Source organism: Ciconia boyciana, chromosome 11 (genome assembly GCF_034638445.1).
Source record: "Ciconia boyciana chromosome 11, ASM3463844v1, whole genome shotgun sequence".
Lineage (NCBI taxonomy): Eukaryota > Metazoa > Chordata > Aves > Ciconiiformes > Ciconiidae > Ciconia > Ciconia boyciana.
The window spans coordinates 4,429,249-4,447,837 of record NC_132944.1 but is presented as its reverse complement, the minus strand read 5'-3'; the positions used below and the strand labels follow the sequence as shown (position 1 = coordinate 4,447,837).

The following is an 18,589-nucleotide window of genomic DNA, read 5'->3' as shown; positions in this document are numbered from 1 at the left end:
TTGACTATCCTGCTGTTCCTTTCTGAAATGCTGTTTTGCTGATGGCTGAAGTACACCAGGACTGAATGGTTTGACCAAGATCATTGAAACATTCAGTGGAAGTACCAAAACCAGTAGCCTGTTCCTAGTTCTTGTCTTTCCGTTTGGATGACCTCAGATTATGATTATCTAAAGACTCTCTTAACAAAATCAACTGAGCACTTTGCTGACCTGTTAAACATCAGCGGAGAGATGTAAGAATTGCTGTGTTTCTCCTGGCTTTAAATGTTTTAACAGTGTTCAGACAAAAGCTGGGCTGTCTGGTAAAACCCCATGATGCCATTTGGGGCCTGCCAGATGTAAGTGTTGTCAGCTTCCCCACGTAGAAAAAGACAAGCGTAGCTGAAGCAAAATGTGTTTTCAGCTTTATCTTCACAGTAAGACAGAGAAAGAGAAAATTCTAATGCATGCGCCCCTCCATTCACACTCAAACTCGGTTCTGATTGCCGAAATGCCCTGGTATATCACTGCCTGCACATGTGAGATTAAAGTCCTCTTGGGTAGTGAAATTCCAGATTGCGTGAGGCTGTGAAGCTTACTGTTACTGCCTTGCTTTACATGGAGGGGTGAGTGGAGCTTATGCAAACAATGTATTAAAGTCAGAGTATTAATCTTTTTGTTGAAAGCTGCTGTTTGTGTATCACCTGCAATTTTGGCAGAACTTGCTCAGGTCAGGATGCTACTCTGATGTGGTCTAGTGGTGACAAGAGGCAGAGGTAGAACCCACGCCGCGGCTAAGCATATGTTTGTTTCTGGCCACAAGTGAGAAGATGGGCGTAGTACTGATGTTTGCTTGTTTGGATCTTAAGCTTGTTCTCTAACAGCATGAGTTGTACTGAATGGCCATTGCTGCAGATTTCCTGAAGGCAGAGATCCTGTAGTCCTCAGTTCCTTTAAGAGAGCCAGTTGCTTGGAATCCCTTTATCTAACACTGTTAATTTCTGTATAATTAATTCTCAGCTCAGAAAAAGGGCAGTGTATAGATCTAAGGAGGAGATGGATCAGAGCGGTGTCACACCCCACAGCGTATCGTAGGAATTGTAAAGCTGCTTTACAGTGAGCTTGAAGTGAACCAAATTAAATGCTGGTTTTGAAAGGCCTTAAGGGTGAGATTAGCTTGCTTGTGATGGTTCTTCGTGGCAAGTTTGTGTTTGGCCTTGATGCATAACTGTCAGACTTGGTAGGCTTAAATCTAGATGTTGTCCTGATTCCTAGGAAACAAAACATTTGTGCTGCTTCCTGAGTACTGGAGCCAGCTTCTGCTCCTTACCAGCTGACTTTGCAAAAGGAGGGGAGAGCCCGGAACGTGTCGTTGCTCACAATGTGCTCTTTGGATAGAGTTCCTGAATCTCTATTGCGGGGTCAGTCTCTTCAAAATGAGAAACTCTTCTCTTCGCAGTTCCTAAATGGCTGCTTAACAGTAGCCGTGCTCCATTCCTTTGGAAATTCCCTTCTCCTTGTCACAGCTGGGAGTGGGATGTGGGGTCTTTGCTTAGCTTTCCTCCTCAGTAGCCCACATGCAAAGCAGAGACAAAGGAAAAGTGTTTGAATATCTGCTTGAGTTTTCTGAGGAGCAGAGTATTGCAGGACTGCACTCTGGAGGTGAAGAGGAAAGTGCAACTTTTTTTTTTTAACACTGTGAAATGCAAAAATGCATGGACAAACAGTAGCACGATGTTTTCTTTGTTAGCAGTGGTGGAAAGAGGCAGGTGGGAGAATTTTTCTCCTCTGGCCCTAATGAGGTCTGTTTGTCTTTTGCATTTAAGATCTCAACATAAATATGTGGGGTGGCAAGTCACTGCAAAGGGGTTTTTGCTTAAGTCAGGGCTCGGTCAGCAGCTTAACAGAATGTGGTTTCCGTAACTTGTGGAGAAGGTTTATGAGCAGTTAATGCGTATTATGCAAGTTTTGCTGTAGTTGCTATCTTTTTTAAATTTTTTTTTTTTATTTTGCAGAAGTAAATAGTGGAGATATTGGAGTAAAGGACAGGGAGTCTGCATTGCGCATCTGCATCGTGACCTAGGAAATGAATCGGCTTAGTCATAACAGTTGAGCTGTAGTGAATTGTCAGGCCATTTTCTGGCAGGCATGAGTTTCTGTCAGTGACTTCAGTGGATGGGTAAAGAAAATCCCGTTTGAGTCTGTCTCTGCTGCTGAAGGAGATGTACTTAATAATATCCATGTCTTTGCTGAAGGGACTCCTGCTTGAGGCAAAAGCTCTTTCTGGTTTTCTTTTGGTTGTTTGCCCAAGTAAACAATTTTATCATTGGAAATAGATATTGAAATTTTCAAATCCACCTTGTTCCCAGGAGGGGGCAGGGGAGACTTGCGAGTTCTGGAGTCTGATAAAACGTACTTTTGTTTGCTTGTGTTACACTTCCGTGCTAGCTTTCAGACACAGCAGGCACTGCCATTGCTTTGGCAATGTGAGCATGGCACAACGAGACGCCTGCTCAATGCCAGAAGCCTGCAGCAATGACCTAGGCTGCAAACGTTTTGTGTCGTTTGGTTCTTCTTTCTCTTGGGGAGCATTAGAACAGCTTTGAGTTTTTTCCTGCTGTTCCCCCTCATCTGATATACTGAGATATTATGCATGTAAAAACCATGAGAATATGGAGTTATCATAAAGCATCTCCTTTTCTATACCTAGAGCAGTCTGGCTAGTTGGCATCTAACTGGGTAAAAATCTTAGTTCCTTATTCCATCATCTAGATTTTTCGTCTTTAATTAAAGCTGAAAAGAAGATTCTCCATGAAACTTTCTTACGCGTTTTCAGGAGGGCCTAGGTTTGCTCTTTACAGAGCCAACTTCCCTTTGCTAAATTCACTCAGCCTGGCCAACAGTGAGAGGCAGGCTTTTTTGCCAAACATTTTCGAAATGGGGTCATGCAACTCTCCAGCAAGTTGGTTTTACATCCTGCAGAGAGACCTGTGGTTTCTTTGGCAACCTGGAATACAGACAGAACAAACTCAGCTATGTTAGTCTGCATTTCTGTCTTTGAATTATGGAAACAGCTGCTTTCTCTCAGGATAGTGCTTATTACAACATCCCTGGTAATTATGACGTAGCTTCTACCTCTACATCAGCAGTAAAAGGCTAAACAAAGAATCTGCTGAATGAGATGGCTGAATGAGCGATGGTTGGCACAGACTTGCTTGAGGTATTCAGTGCTTTTTATGCCTAAGTCTTCAGCGGTAAGGTCTCCTGGGCTCCTGTGTTTAGAGGCAGGGTTCAAGGAGGAAACGGCAATCAGAAGCAAATGAAAACAGAGTGAGGAGTTACTCAAGAGAATTTGAGCCATGTGAGTCCATGGGACCTGATGGGCTGCACCCAAAGGTGCTGAGCTGGCTGTGTCACAGTGATGCCAATCTTGGGTGTCTTTGAAAAGTCACGGAGGTGCTGGGATGTCTGTGATCACTTGACAAAGGCAAATGTTGCACTTGTCTTCAAAATAGGCCCAAAGGATAATGCCAGGACCTACAGGCTGGTCCCGGGGACAGTCGTGGGTCAGGTCCTTTTGGTATGCCTTTCTGGGCAATGGAGTGTGACTGGGAACAGTCAGTATGGATTTACCGAAGGTAAGTTGTGTCTGACCCACCTCATTGTCTTCTGTGATAAAATAACTGGATTTGTGGATGAGGAAGAGCACTAGAGGCCATTTAGCTTGTTTACTGAGTGTTTTGATGCTGCCTCCCACAGTATTATTGTATGCAAGTAGGGACATTACAGTCTGGATGGGTGGAGTATGAATTCAAGCACATCAGGGAATTCTGAGGAGTAAATGGAGTCAGAGGAGGATGAACTGGTGATTCATAGAGAGAGCTCTTTCCACACAGCAGGACAATAGCTTCTAAAAGTAGGCTCTTAATCAGTCTTTCTTTTCCTCCTGCATTTAATTCTTTGCTACAATGTGATAAGAATGGATGGAAGACAGTATTTAAGAGTCTGTCTGGTTGAAATTCATCAGTCTTGCTTATTATCAGTGTGGAAGATTAATCTGTCTTTTCTTGGGGGAGGGGGGTATGACATGGATGTTCTTCAAGATTACCTTGTTTTGTTTTTCGCTCAGTCCTATTTGTGTATGTGATAGCCACTGAACTACAGTTAAGTACAATACATGGCAGTTTGGGAGATTTTGGTCATACCTGACTTAAACTGCCATGGAGGATGTGTGTGGAATGCTGAGAGGTTAGTTTGTAAAGAAGAAAAACAGTTGCTCAAAACATAATTTCCTTTTCAGCAGGTTACAGCCTCTTTGGGTTTGACCCACTTTCTAGAATAAAAGGTGAGCTGGAGGTTTTCTGTCAGTCCAGATCTGCTGTGTACTTTGATTTCTCTTCAGTGTTCCTAAGATACTAGGGAGCATCTGATAATTTTTGGGGGATTACCAATCTGGAAAGAATATTGTTTCATTAGAGCTGAACAGGCTCATGTATATCTACTTGTGCCCAAGGAACTGTAATTGCAAAATTCAGTATATGATGCTTGCTTTGGGATTTTTTTTCCTTTACATTATTGCTATTACTGCCTTGCTGCAGCCAGTGGTATGCTTTGGCATCAAGAATTCAGTTTAAGCTATCTAGTGTGGTAGTGTGCTAAATTAAGGTGCCAGTTATGAGCAAAGAGGTTAATGGTCTTACATAACGTTTGTCTTGAGGTTTTTTGTCACTGCAGAATTAAAAATAGCAATTAGAAGTTCTGCTTTGTCCTAGTTGTGGATTTTTCTGTGGAAATCAATTATCTGCAGCAACTGACATTTTTTTAATCAAAGCTGTTTTTTCTGTTTTAAAAGCATCATAATTCAAAAGTTGAGAACAGATGCTAAAAATCCAAGTTCACCGCAAGCTGCTTATATTTGTCTTTCAGTTAGTGGTCTCTTGGAAAGCTGTAGATCATTCTTATTTTATCAAAACTACTTAAGGAATGTAATTTGAGCTCCTCTGCATATACAGCTTTTGTAATAGTTCTTCATGGGTTTAGCTCCTTGTGGCTTTTGTGCTTCTGTGGTTAACCCTGTAGCTTCTCTGTGCAGTTATTGGTTAAAACTCTTAACTCTTGGCTTCACTTAGCTATTGCACTGTGTAGTCTGAAACAGACAAAAACGTGCAGTGTTCTTACAGATCTGTTAAGATCTTCTGTTGTGTTAGCCACATACTCTTTTTTCCTTCTGAGAACATTATACCATTTGTCCCAAATTGGAACTGGCTGTATCCATTGGGATTAGCTTGTATATGTGTCTAATCTCATCCTAAATCTCCATTCACAGATATTCTGCATCCTTGCTGGCAATGTGTTCCTACCCGTTAAGGTTTCTCTTCATGTCTAGTCCTTGCAGCTTTGGTAACTATGGAATTCATAATGCATTTTAACTTTGATTACTTTATGAAGGAAAAACCGTGTATGTTCACCTGCATGGCAGGATAGATTGCTTCACATGTGTGTGCTATGAAGTGGCAAGGGAAATGATTTCTTGGTTACTGTTTGTCTCGGGATCATTCAAGACTTGCTTCACAGACTCCATTCAGAAATGTCCAAATGGTGACTTGTTGGAAGGTGCAAAAAACCAGAAGAATGGGGGAAGAATTGTCCTCAAATTCTTGGTTCCTGGTGTCTGTGAAAACAAAGAATTAGGTAATTGAATTTGGTGCAGTCTACTCCTTGGCTTTCCATTTGAGATGCCAGTGTGTTCTTGCAGTGCATTGCTGCTCCTCACTTGAAAATACACCTGGGCTTAGTGCTCCCTGAGACTGTCTTTGGCTTGCATGAGCTGTGGAGCTGTGAACTGCATTCACTAGACTTGCCCGAATTTTTAGCATATGATGATCTCTGGTTTTCAGTTGTTCCTTGATTAAGTGTCTGCTTCCAAGGGTAGTTGGTAGCCTGCATGTGCAAATAAGCTGAATTGGCATTTGAGCAGGGAAGCACTAAGCAGGCCCGCAGCTGGGCATGTGGCAGCCACAAAGCAGAGTCCCCACCAAATGCCACTGGCTGTGGCTTTCCCTGCTTGCATTAGAGGTTCCACTTAAAGTCCTGATCTTTGAGCAGTGACCTTATAAATTCTTCTGATATGTCTGCTGATAAGAATGAAGAGACAAGACATAGTATTAATGTGTAATATCAGTGGGCCAGTAGCTGAGCAGAGTCTCCCAAGGGTAGGATTCATAATCCTCTTAAAGGAGAGGAGAGTCAAAGAGGCTTTGGGAGGTCACCTTTTATGGAGTGAGAAACAATCCCTGTGCGAAGCTCTGCCTCTTTGTGATCAGTTTCTCTTCCTCTTTCATATTTCATCTCACAGCAGTGGAAAATAGATCTAGATGAATCCTGCAAGAGTCTAGACCTCTGTAAAACTCCTACTGCCTCAGGTTTGCACAAGCAGAGGCTACCTGCCAGAAGACAGCTGTGTGTATACAGGGTTGATAATCTTATGTGACAGTGTTGTGAAGTCTTACTCTATACAGATACTAGTCTGTTACTCCTGAGATGCTTAGAGCATGCTTTCATCTAAATGGGACCATGTGCTTCTGCTTAGCACTATGCAGCTTCACCGCAGTTTTACCTTTGCCTTATTTTGTCGCACCTATATTTTACTTGTATTGGAGAGTGGTGAGAAATTCAGGTGTCTAAATGCTGTCCTAAATGATGACTTTACTGAATTTTCTTAGGTTTTAAAATCCTTTAATATGTGTTTTTGGTATTTAAAGAGAAATACTTCCAATGTTAGTGCCTAAGAGTCAGCAGTCAAGAATTAAGATAAACTTCTTGCTTCTGATTTATGATATTCTGGTCATTTGTTGGAACAGAGATATTGTAGCTTTTGCTCATGAACATACTGTTTTCTTTAAAAAGACCTACTTTTTTGCAAGATTGTGCAAATAGAGTAGTGCTGGAAACTTGCCACTTATTCAAGAGGCAGCCACAGCTTTAACTCTGAACTTTGGAGGAATGAATTGTGTATGGAAGTAGCCCAGACTGTTCTTTGAGTGTGCTGTCGTCCAAGTGGCAGCAAGATGACAAGCAGAAATTGAATTTGCTGCATTTCTGAGGCAAAACTAGGTCTTCCAGGAATCCACCATTTAATCAGTGCTGTGTCCAGAGTTAGGTGTTACAAGCAGTGACAAGAGCTAGCTAAAACAGATGTCGATCATGAGGAAATGGGTGTCAGGCTAAAGTCGTGAAATGTACCTTATGAATAAGTGAAATTCTTCTGAGAAGACCCTATAATGTCACTAGCATTAAGGTATCGCAGCGCACAGTGGATGGTGAAGTGTTTGGTCTCCAGCAGATGAGGGGTACATACCTGCAGCTGTTGGAGTTGTGATGGCACAAGACCCCTCTCATGGTGAGGCAGGGGACAAATTACTAGTTCCAGCTTCATGTCACCTTTAGTGTCACTGTGACATATCTGGTGAGGCTTTCACCTTTCTGAGTATGCAGCACGCAAGGAGCTCTGGTGTATTGATTGACAACTACTCTGGGCAGTACCTGCACTTAAGCTGCATGCATTACTGCTGCAACCAGTTTGATTATGGATCACTTCACAGTAACTGTTGCAGTGGTTTCCTACATAAAGCTGTTTAGATGGATCAGCTCTTGCTTCCAGAAAAGCTTGGTTGTGCAGAAGGGGTCAGCTTTCTGAAGTGACTTTCTTAATAGTTTAAACAAGGTAAAGAAAGCCTTGGACATAACCCAGGCAGCAGTTTCTAAGAATTCTTTGTTGTTCATGAATCAATGTTGTTTGTATAATGTTGTTGTCACTGTTCCTCCTGGCTTTGCTCCCCGGTACTGCTTGCACGTGCTGCTGCTGTTTGTCATGCCCTAGTTAATCACAACAGGCTGTTTCTCACTCTCCCCTATATATTTTTAGTAGCTCTTTTGCTCTGAAAATAATGCTGGTAACAAATAACTTAAAGATTTATTTTTGAAGAAATAGAGCATTTTAAGTATTAATGGTGTGTTGTGGACAACTAAAACATGAAGAATTAGATTGCTGATTTTTTAATGTACAATTAAATCTTTTGTACAAACGTGTTTTTGTATAAATGTTATATAGTCCTGTTGTGATATTTTGTCTATGTTGAGTAAGAGTTGCTTGAAGTTGAACTTTAGCCTTTCCTTTCCTTTCCTTGCCTTTAGTTACAGGTTCCCACTTTCTCCCTTCTTTTGATGCTAGGGGGATTGTTGAACCTCATGGTCAGATCTGTTTGGGACCTGATCCAGCTGACAACTAAAGGCTTTTTTTGTTTTATATATTGCTGTTTTAGTTTCCTACCAGATCAGGTACTTAATCTAGCTGTCTGCAAGAGTGCTGATGCTGGTGATCTCTCTGCTGGGGGCAGCAACTCATGTCTCTCAAGTCAGGGTGAGACTGTTCTCTGAGCGTGTGGTTGCAGGACAGTTGAAGCTGCATGAAATTGGCACTGCTACTCTTCTGCCTGCCCTTCCCCTGCTGGATGATTCTCCCCTTTTACTTTGGTTGGGCGCTGGCACTAAACCAGTTCAGGAAGCCACACTGGCAAAAACAACTTTTTTTTTTTTTCTGGGTTAACTTTTTTGCCAGGCTGGTTTCTGAGCAGGATCAGGTGAGTGCCAGTGCTGACTCAGGAGAGAGGATGGCTTTAAAGAGTGCTGACTTAGATTTATTTAAGCTGTCATGGAACTATAGCCTGAGATGCATGTGAAGGAACAAAGGGTAAGATTTGCCAAATACCAGTTTTGTTAGTTTTCTGTGTCCTCGTGGATTGATTTGACGACATCTACAAAACAAGGCTGCTGAACAGCTTAGAGGCTGTGATTCTTGCCTTCTAGAGCAGACACAACAGAAACTGTAGAAATCTTGTTTCCTGAAGCTTTCGTTAACATGCCTGCTACCCTCTTCCAGAAGTCAAATCTTAATGGTTATTCAATCTTTTGTGCCTTGTTTTCAATGAGAAGGCCTTACATAATGGTGTGTGTCTGATGTGGATACCTGTCACCAGCTGAAAGCAGAGAACTGAGAACCAAGTCCTTTCCAGTAGGTTGCCAGGCAGCCATCAAATAGGAAGTCTTTTCATTTGGTTTTGTTTCAAACAGTATTTGAGTTGGTAATTTGGGAAAAGAACCTTCAGTCTGTTTCTCTCATGGTCATTTCTAAAGCATGCTAGCATTTCATGATTGCTTAGTGCTTATTTTGGTCTTCCATCTTTCTTTTTGTATTTCCATGTTAAAATTAAAATTCAGCTGCAATTGAAGAGTTGCCAAAACTGCAGATAGACTCCCCGCTCCTTGAATGTCACAGTCTTCAAATCGGTGGGAATCTGCACATCACGTAGGCTTGAGTTCTTTTGAATGGAAGATCACCAAGATAGTTAATGGTTATGCAATTTCTAGGAGAGTTTTGTTTCAGAACTTGGCCCAAAGCTGTTAATTCGCATCAGTGACTTTGTTAGTCATGTTTTTATATTTCTTTCAGCATGCAGACTGCAAAAATGACATATAATTTAGGACAAGCAACAGCTTAAGGGAGCTCAGTAGCCATGCCTTACTTGTAGGATACTCATCAGTGTGACCTCATTTTGTCTCATTAAAGAGACCCTCCACGCGGTTGTGAGCTGCAGCAATAAAGTACCCTACGTGTTCAGTTTAGTAAGTAATCCTGTTCTACAGCAGCCATTAAATAAGAGGTGAGCTGGGAATGCAAACGTTGGCTTTAGGCACAAGGATAACCATCAGCAATTCAGGCACCTTGTGCTGATACAACTGTTTGTACAGCTGCACAATAGATTGGGGATCTGACCTGGGTTGAAAAGTAATCCTTAAAAAAAACAAAACAAAGTGCTGGTTTATTTTTAACTGCGATCAGTTCCCTAATTTGATTCATGGTGAGGCTGCAAACAGTTGTACCAGCAGAGCAGCGTTGAGTGGGAGGGTGCTGCTCATGCTGGTGCAGCTGTCAAAGGATTGCCTGTGTAACCATGGTCTGAAGAAATAACTGAAGGAGGAACTAGAAACTGATTTGGCTCGATTAGTGCCAAAAGAAATCTGAACATAACAATGGGTATTTTTTTTAAAGCCAGGCATTTGGATGGAGTTGGTTTCATTGTGGAGGATCACTTTAAAGAGCAACCAAGGCAAAGTTTCTCCACCCCAAAATCTGCCCTGTTTTGCAGAACTAGAGAGAACATGGTGGATGAATAAAGTATCAATATGTACTTTTTCCTTGTGCAGACCAAGTTTTTTTTTTTTTTGTCAAAAACCCCCCATTTTTTGGACTGTCATTTCCCTATGAGAGCGCTGGAGGCCTAGCTGTTCACCTAAGTTTTCTTCCTTAATTCAATGTTTTTACATGTTCTGAACGCAGAAAAAAATTATGAAGTGCAGGTAGATGAAATTTTTTTGCTTGACTTTTAATTTCAAATAGATTTTATATTTTGTTTTTCTGGGTAGGTCTTGTTTTTTCTCTTTTGTTTTTCCCTTATCTTCTGAGGATTCCTTATGAGACGGTGGAGGGCAAAGAGCCAGAAAACACTCCTCCTTTCTCTTCTTTGGCAGCTTACATATGGTCTGAAAGTGGAGTATATGTGTGCCCTTGCTCTTGAGTCGGGGGAGTTGACTGCTTTTCCTGTTGCAGAATCCTCACTTTGGCCTCTGTGCTTTGCTTTCTGTGTGTGGCAGGTGTAAGATGCAGCACATCGACTGTTCCTTTCAGTTCCTGTCAACCGCCCTCTCAAGCCTGAAAACTGATTTTGTTGCTGCACAAGTACTTCCCTTTTCTGGGATTTTGGTGGTTTTCACTGGAGGTTTCCTCTTGTTCTTGCGCAAGCTGGGAGGATCTTGTGCCATCTTCCCACCAGCCTTCTGGGTATCTGTACTGACTAGGAGCCTGAGGGACACAAGCCTAAGGTGCACAACCATTTCTATTTGTCAAGTCTGTGTGGAGGTGTGAGTGGGAGCTCAAGCTCCAGAGGTGCTTGCACATGTGTATGACAACAGCATCTTTCCATCTCAGGGGCCAGCAGTTACTCTGTACGTGATTAGGCCACGTTGACTTCCTTGGGTCTGGCCTTGACACCTCCAAGGACTTCTGGGGCATTTTTAACCAGGGGAAGATGAGGTAAGAACTTAGGAGGTGCCAGTTATTCTCTTCGCCCCTGTTGTGGCACAAACCTGAGGCTGCCACTCACCTGATGGCAGTGGATTCTCGTCGGTTTGGTGGGGCTGCCCCCGGCACTGAGCAGTCCTCCCCAATGCCATCCATCTGGCTAAGCTCTGTGCACGTTACCACAAAATCGCACCTTCCTTTTCTCTGCCAGCAGTGGCTTGCTGTGTGGCGTGTTTGTCCTCTGGTTCAGTACAAGCATCACCAGCTCTGACTCATTCTCTTAGTGTCAGCAGATGAGCGTGGTGCATTTACCTGCTCATCTGTCCCACCTTCTGATGCTGTTGAGGTTGTAGAATTTGGTACCCACAGCTGACATGAAAGTGCAGTGTTTCTGAACATACTCCTCCTCATGCTGAACTCAGCATAGTCATTCCATCGTCTTCCTACTGGGGAGGCATTTGCGTGGAGTTACCTGGATAATCATGCAGTCCTTCAGGACTTCCTTAGGGATGTGGCTGGCTTATTTCAGCCTCGCTGTTGGGGAGGAGGCCAAGGTCTGTGACTGAATAGCAGGTGTGCTTTATTACCAGCATTAATGAAAACTTTAAACATAGGATTTTTGAGGCAGGAGGTGAAATTGTTCCCTCTGCTTATTCAGTCTATAAGTTGAGTTACAAATTCTTTCCAAGTTAGTCTTTGAGCCAAACCTCTTCAGTGGGATTGATGTGAAATTTTTTTCCTTTTTCCCACCCTCTGTGAATGCAAGGACTACAGTTTTCTGCTGGTGAGCCTGTTGATGAGTTTTCTGAGTCCCTTCACTAGTGTGAATTCAAGAAATGTCTTGGTGGGTTAGGTTGATTCCTTATGGTTTGTGACTGTTGAAAGTAAGTTCCTTTCTAACTGTCTCTGACTGTTGGATCTGAGAGCTGTGCTGAACGGGAGCATTTGCGTTGGAATAGTTTAAAAATAACCTGTATCCAGTGGAGACTTTTTTCTTCTTTTAAATGAGATGAGGAGAAGCCAGAAATTAGCTCACAGAAAGCTGAGCAATGAGGCCTCAAAAGCGTTGATCTTCCCTAAGCTCTTCCCTAGAAAGCGTGTGTCATATTCAAATCTCTCCTATAAAATGCGAAGCTGATGTTGGTTGACCCTGCTCTCCTAGGCACAAGCTTGGAAGAAAATCTTCTGGGCTGGTACTGATAAAGCAACCTTTTGTTAATGTACATATTTGATCAGGTCTTGCTGCTATGGAAACTCTCAAGCTTGGACTGAAGCCAGTGCTTCTGAACAGAGAAGGAAGGTGCCCTTTACTATTGAGGCAGGGTATATTTGTGGCGAGGTGCAGCAGGATTCAGCAGCTCAGCTCCTTCTCGCTCCCACTCTCCCTGCCTACTGGAGAGGAAAGAGTGGTGATGACTGGACCAGGGCTAGACCTTCCTCCAGCCTCCCCTTTGCAGTGACACTGATAGCGGTGACAAGGACTGGCAGGTCCCCAGGCAGCCTGTGCCCTCCTGCCAATGCACTGCATTTCTCCAGTGAAGAAGGGAAAGCCCGGAGAAAAGAGCAGCAAGGGAATTAAATCAGCTTATATCATCCCTGATACGTGCAGTCCTTTCCTGCTCCCCAGCCTGATGTTATCGCAGTAGTGACAGCTTTTCCAGCATCAGGCTGAACAGGAATACAAGCTGGAAGAGGCCATTTGAGCCCCGGCTTTGGTTACCCTCCCTTGCAGACAGCTGTATGACAGATGTTCACAAAACGTTGCAGAGCACCTGCTCCATATGTTGCTAAACGTGACAGACATTCCCTATGCACTGTTGTGTCCTAAGGCTTGGGTTTAAAAAAAAAAAAGAGAGAAGCTACCACTGTAGTGTGCCAGTGTGAGAAAACAGGTATTGTCTGTGCCCTGGGTCTAGATCCTAGCAAGGAGTTCAAGTACCTCATCCCTCCTTGAAAGCATGCCATGCTTTATGTGTAGGTGACAGCAGAAGGGCCTTTGCAATTCCTGCTAATCTGGCCTCTAAGAAAAAAGCCTTCTTTAACCCCAGATTTAGGCACTGTTTTTACCGAGTGGTTTAGGCATTCCAGCCATAGTTAAAAGTGCATAGCTCAGCCTCTCTTTCTTCAGAAAGAGCTGAAAAGGCTTGGCTTCCGCTCCTTTCTTAGGAAGAGAAGAGGAGAAAATTCTTGGTCTCGCAGGCTCTCTCATTGGTAGAAGCGCTGAAGCTTTGTGATCAGTGTGATAGAAGTATGGCACAAATAGTCTTCCTTCAGATCTCTAGGAGACAGAAACATAGGGTATGCCTAAGGACTCGTATTACAAGCTTAATTTTATTTTCCATGTGGTCCTTTCTGTAAGTTCAATCAAGCTCTATTTTAAAGTAGATTAGGCTCTTTCCTTGTGCACGCTTCAGCAGTTGGTGCATTTGTGCCCTGTTGATGAGGCAGGAAAAGTACTGGTGAAGGAAGCGTGCTTTTGTTCAGCTCATGGCATGGGGTGGAGCACACCTATTAGTGGATATTGTCCTCTCCTGGCCTTCTTTACTGCAGTTCCCCCAGCAGCCTCACTGTTGGCATTCTCTTCCTCAGCTGGCATTCTTCAGCAGCTTTTCCTAAGACTTCTGTTTCACTTTTGATGCATGCATACGGATCGTATTCTACTATCTGGCCTCGATCTGAAGAGCCACACTTGCCTTGGTGAGGGCAGCATGTCCAAAAAGGGCTGTATTTGGTAATAGTTAAAGCATTGGACAAGATGCAGGGGAAGGCTCAGGATTCAAAGCTGTGTGCTCAAGCAGGCTAGGGAGGCTTGTAGCTTCCTGGATACTACGCTGGCCAAATGTTTCTGGTTACATCCTAAATGTTGCCGCAGGTTCTTGGAGAGTCGTGTTCTCTGCCCAGGTCCCGGGGGTCATCTCCATTTTCTGCTGACTAGACAGACATGTCTCAGGCCTGTGGGTCAGCTTTTGTGCTGGGAAGCTGATCTCATAGCACAGTGGGAAATGCTTTTTTTTTTCTTAGACTGGGCTTTCTTCTGTAGAAGTTGGGTCACCCAGTCCAGCATGATTAGAAGACACCATGCTTTTCAGCATGGATGCTAGCTGCTACTTCTCTTTCCTAACAAGTCTAGCTCACAAGAAGCAGTCACCAGGTACTGGTGCTGTAGTCCTCTTGCCTTGTATACTGGTATTTTGTATTCTTGTGCTTTGCTCCTGACTGCTTTGGGGTTGTTAAGGGAAAGTCCAACTTTTGTCAGCATCACCTTGGGATCAGTATTTACGCCTCGCCTGTGGCCTGGCTCCAGAATCGTCAGTGGCCATCTGCCTTAGTCTTCAGCACTGCAGGTCCTGAGGGCTGGCCACAGTCCTAGGAGCTGCAGCAAGGCAATGCTGGAAAGCAGCTTACAACAAAGGTGTAAGTCAGCAGTGCTTAATGCAGTCAGCTTTCTTGCTGTGTAAAGCATCACAATTTTAAATGTTTGTTCTCCTTTTTGTTTTGGAAAATAGCTTTACTAACGAGTCATGAAGCATTGACAGTGTTCCTGTACAAGACTGCTTATAAAGAGTGGAAACATCAGCATCACAGTGCGGTCTGCAGTAATTCTCACACCCGCTACAGTGCAGCTCTCTGCCCCCACCTCTCAAGTGTGTGGTGACCTCTGAGGCTAGTTTCCCTGTCACCTGAAGTTACGCCATCAAAGAGGACATCCCTGCTCTTCCCACTCCCTTTTTCCTGTGCTGGCATCCTCAGGTGGCGGTCCTCTGGTGCTGTGAACTGGCAGGAGCAGGCATCTCCTGGATTCTGGTGGTGGGCTGGTAAGACATCAGCAGTCTTCAGCCAGGGTTCAGTAATGTTTAAGAGTACTCTGGCTGGATCTTCAAGAGCACAGCACTGTTTCTGTGGAGGGGCATATTCCCTGCTGGAGGGTAGTGTTGGTATTGGGGGCAGGGTTTACCCCACTTAATGGTTAGGAAGAACAGAGTTACCTTGTTGTCTTCCTGACTTTTGTTTGGAAATATTTTGTGCGTTACTACAAGAAAATACAGCTTATTGCTGCTCTTTATGCCCATCCTGCTAAAAAGTACATGTTTGAACAGTGAGGTATGCAGTTCAAATTTGGAGCAGATACACTGACAAACAGGCATCTAGGCTTAAGTATTGTAGAGCAAATTCTCTTCCCATACAAGAGTGTTTTACTGGGAACAGAATATGGGACGTGGTATGTCCTTCTGTAGTCACTGATAACTCTGCTCCTGAACCTCACCCCCTGCCTCTCGTGAGTCTGGCTTGATGGGCGATCTGTCTTGCTAACTATAGATCAGTCTGTTGGAAGGGGGAATGCTAAACTGGCCTGAATGTCTTACTGCTGTTTGAGCTATAGTGGTGGTGTTGGAGGATACCGAAGGATCTGCTTGGATGAACTGGTCTCCCTCAAGCTGTTGTGTGGATTGTGCACTGCATTTTACAGTATAATTGGAAGGACTCTGAATTTTATAAGCCAGCTAAAATAGTTGAACCCATGCCTTTGTTTAACAGAGGAAAGATGAGTAATGTTTAGGCCTTCAAATAGTTTTGTGCTTTATATTTGTTTGAAACTGCTGGGATTCTTCTGTCTTTATTTGTGGATAGTGTCCATGTTTAGTAATAACCCTTTACTTTGAGTTAGTCATCTGAAAAACGCTAAGCTGTATCTGAACTATAAAGTGTCTGTTTTTCAAGCCCTGGAGATAGCTTCCTCTTTAAAAATGTTGTCTCAGAATCATACTTGCCACAAAGTATTTTTTCTCACGTTCACTTGTACGCGGGAAAATATTGGCTATATCACTGTTTTCTTTAAAGGACATGGATGAGTATGTGGAGCAGTCATAACCGGGTTTGGACTCTCTCCCCACCTGGAGCCCACTCCTTTTCTTGTGTCATGGCCACAGAATGGGTTTTTTTTGTGGCTGTCACTCCCTCCCAGGTGTGCCCGCACATCTGAAACTTGTCATGTTGGGTTTTCTTGGGGGCGGTGGGGTACTTGGCAGTGAGCCTGGGGTGCTTCTTGGCTGCAGCCTGTTTTCATTGTCACTTTCCCAGGAGCCCTTGGAGGACTGCAGTCATCTCATGGATATCTCTAGGCTGTGCAGCGGAGAAAGCTTGAGGGACTCTGCAGAGTGCGTGGCTGCTGTCCTCAGAATAATTCAGGTGGCATATGCTTCACTGTTGCTCACCTTTAGGAAAGAAGGCTGCTAAAAGTAGGCAAAGGGTTCAGATCTCTTGCTCCGATGGCTGAAATCTGCCTGTAGCCCATAGGTGAGGCACTCCTAACTGTGAGAACAGTCTGTGGGCCTTGGGGGGATGTGTGTGTGTCTGCCTGGGTGTTTGTGATCTCCATCTGAAGTTAGTGAAGGTGTCTGAAGCTAGTGAGTCTGCTTACATAATACCCCTTCTCTAAAGTATGGATGATAGTACTTCCTGCTGTCACTGGCAAAACTGAGACCCTGAGACATTTTGTGATTGGCTTTCAGTGAAAACTGGGACTAGTACCAGACCTGAGCGTGATATGCATGTCTCCCGAGTATGGCAACTACTGTTATCACACAGATGAATCTCTTATTTCTCTTCTGTGAAGTTTAAACTACAGGAAGGTGTGAAGTTAAACTTGTCCCCTATATTGTTTGGAATAACTGAAAACTCTGCTGGCAAAATATTGGCAAAATAAAAGAAACCGAATCCAAGACAAAGCTGCATCAGCAAGGGGAGATTTAAGTCTGTAAAGCATTTGTCTGAAATCTGTGAAGTTCTGATCTGTTGCAGATGCTGGCACCTTGCTTGTTCTCGGACATTAACTACTATTAGACCAAACTGAAACACATACGATGTAAGCAAGCCTCTGCTGCTGAAATTTATTCTTGTTGATAAACCAAATAAGAGGGAGGAAAGAAATCCACTGCATTTTTTTCTTTGTGATATGACTTAGGCTCTGAGTGAGTTCAGGAGACAGAGACTTTGAAGGATACCTTGAATAGACATTGATGTGAGTTGCTACAGAGAGGGACCATCTGTGGTGGTGGTGGGTTTTTTTCCCCTCCTATTCCCTGCCCCCCACCTCAAAAGCAAGCTAAGTAATCACACTGTTCCCCTTACACTGAATGTAGTTGTGTGGTCATGTAACCACAAAAGGAAATGTCTTCCATCGGATCAGTGAGATGATTCAACTCAATTGTACGTACACTCATACTATCCCCAAATCCAGTGCGAGGGAGCGAGGAGGAACGTGTGGACAGGGAGAGAAGCATTGTCCTGTTGCGGGGAGCTTTTGGGTTAGATTGGGTTAAACATTTTAGGAAGTATCTCCCCTCCTTTTGAATCTCTTGAGCTGCATCTCTTACATGATTGAATTGGAGGGGAGGGAGAAGAGACCATCTTCATCCAGAACTTCCCCCAGCCTGGCAGTGTTGTGTAGCTGTGGAGACACACTGTGGCCAGATGAGGAACTGCCTGAACCGTGTCCCTTGTTCAGGCCCCCAGGATCCCTCAGTTCTTAAATTATTGCCCTCGGCTGTGGCTGTGCTAAAAACCTGGAAATTTGATGAATTCAGAAACTGTAGTCACCATATGGTTCTTGTACCAAAGACTTTGGGTAGATCATCGTTGTGAGGAAATCCTGTGGTGTCTTCCCCAGCAGCCTCAGGAGCAGCTATGATCCAAGCTGGAAAGGGCAAATCATCTGGAGAGAATTTGGACGGCTTTTACTTTTCTATCATCCTGTGTCTGTGCCAGGCACTCTGCAGACATGAAAAGGGCATCTGTCTTCTCCAAAGCACTTCTAATCTCATTTGGATTTAGCGATCTCTCTTGCCTACCTCTAGAGATCAGGGACCTGTTGTGCATATAGGTACTGTGAAAGCATCAGGAAATAGTTGTTGTCCTGAAGGGCTTAGAGTAATAAAGGAGAGAATCTGAGTGGAATCCATTCAGTTACAGCATACGCGCAGCGACAGAATGACTGTCTTATTCTGAGCATCTTTCATGTCATAGCCTGAAGAGAAGCGAGTCAGTAAAGGAGGAAAAACAGTGTTAGAGTAGGAGGTGAACAGGAATTATTTTGTCCTTTAGATGTTAAAAATGCAGAGGCACAAGGAGTGGAATTCATATTCTTGAAATGTTCGTTCTGCCTGTGTCAGTCACTGTTACTGATAGGCAGGTGTGGGCTTGGTTTTAATTGTGCTGTAGCTCGTGGTTTGTGCTCCATTAGCACCTTGCCTTACTAATAAAATGAACTAAAGGAAGGAAATAGTATTTTCTAAAGATGGGAGGCTCAGAATACTCATACCTCCTCCTTTCCCTGTCTCCTGTCAGCTCTATTGAAGAAGCTCTAGATGAGACTGCCTCCAAATTAGTGTGTGTTTACCTGTAGGATTAAAGAGGTGGTGAGGAGCATGCTGGAACAAGTGGGATGTAAACAGAGAACAGAAGAGGAACAGTTAT

General features: G+C 43.7%; 1 protein-coding gene across 6 annotated transcripts in view; it reads left to right on the top strand.

Moving 5' to 3' along the window:
- Positions 1 to 18,589, top strand: part of IP6K1 (inositol hexakisphosphate kinase 1) — a 39,580-nt gene that overhangs the window by 11,198 nt on the left and 9,793 nt on the right. The window contains exon 4 of one of the 6 annotated variants that reach the window (XM_072876443.1): positions 14,623 to 14,931. The exons of the other annotated variants lie outside the window; for them this stretch is intronic. The gene's annotated coding sequence lies outside the window, so the exon portion shown is untranslated. The remainder of the gene's footprint in view (positions 1 to 14,622; positions 14,932 to 18,589) is intronic. 6 annotated transcript variants of the gene reach the window in all.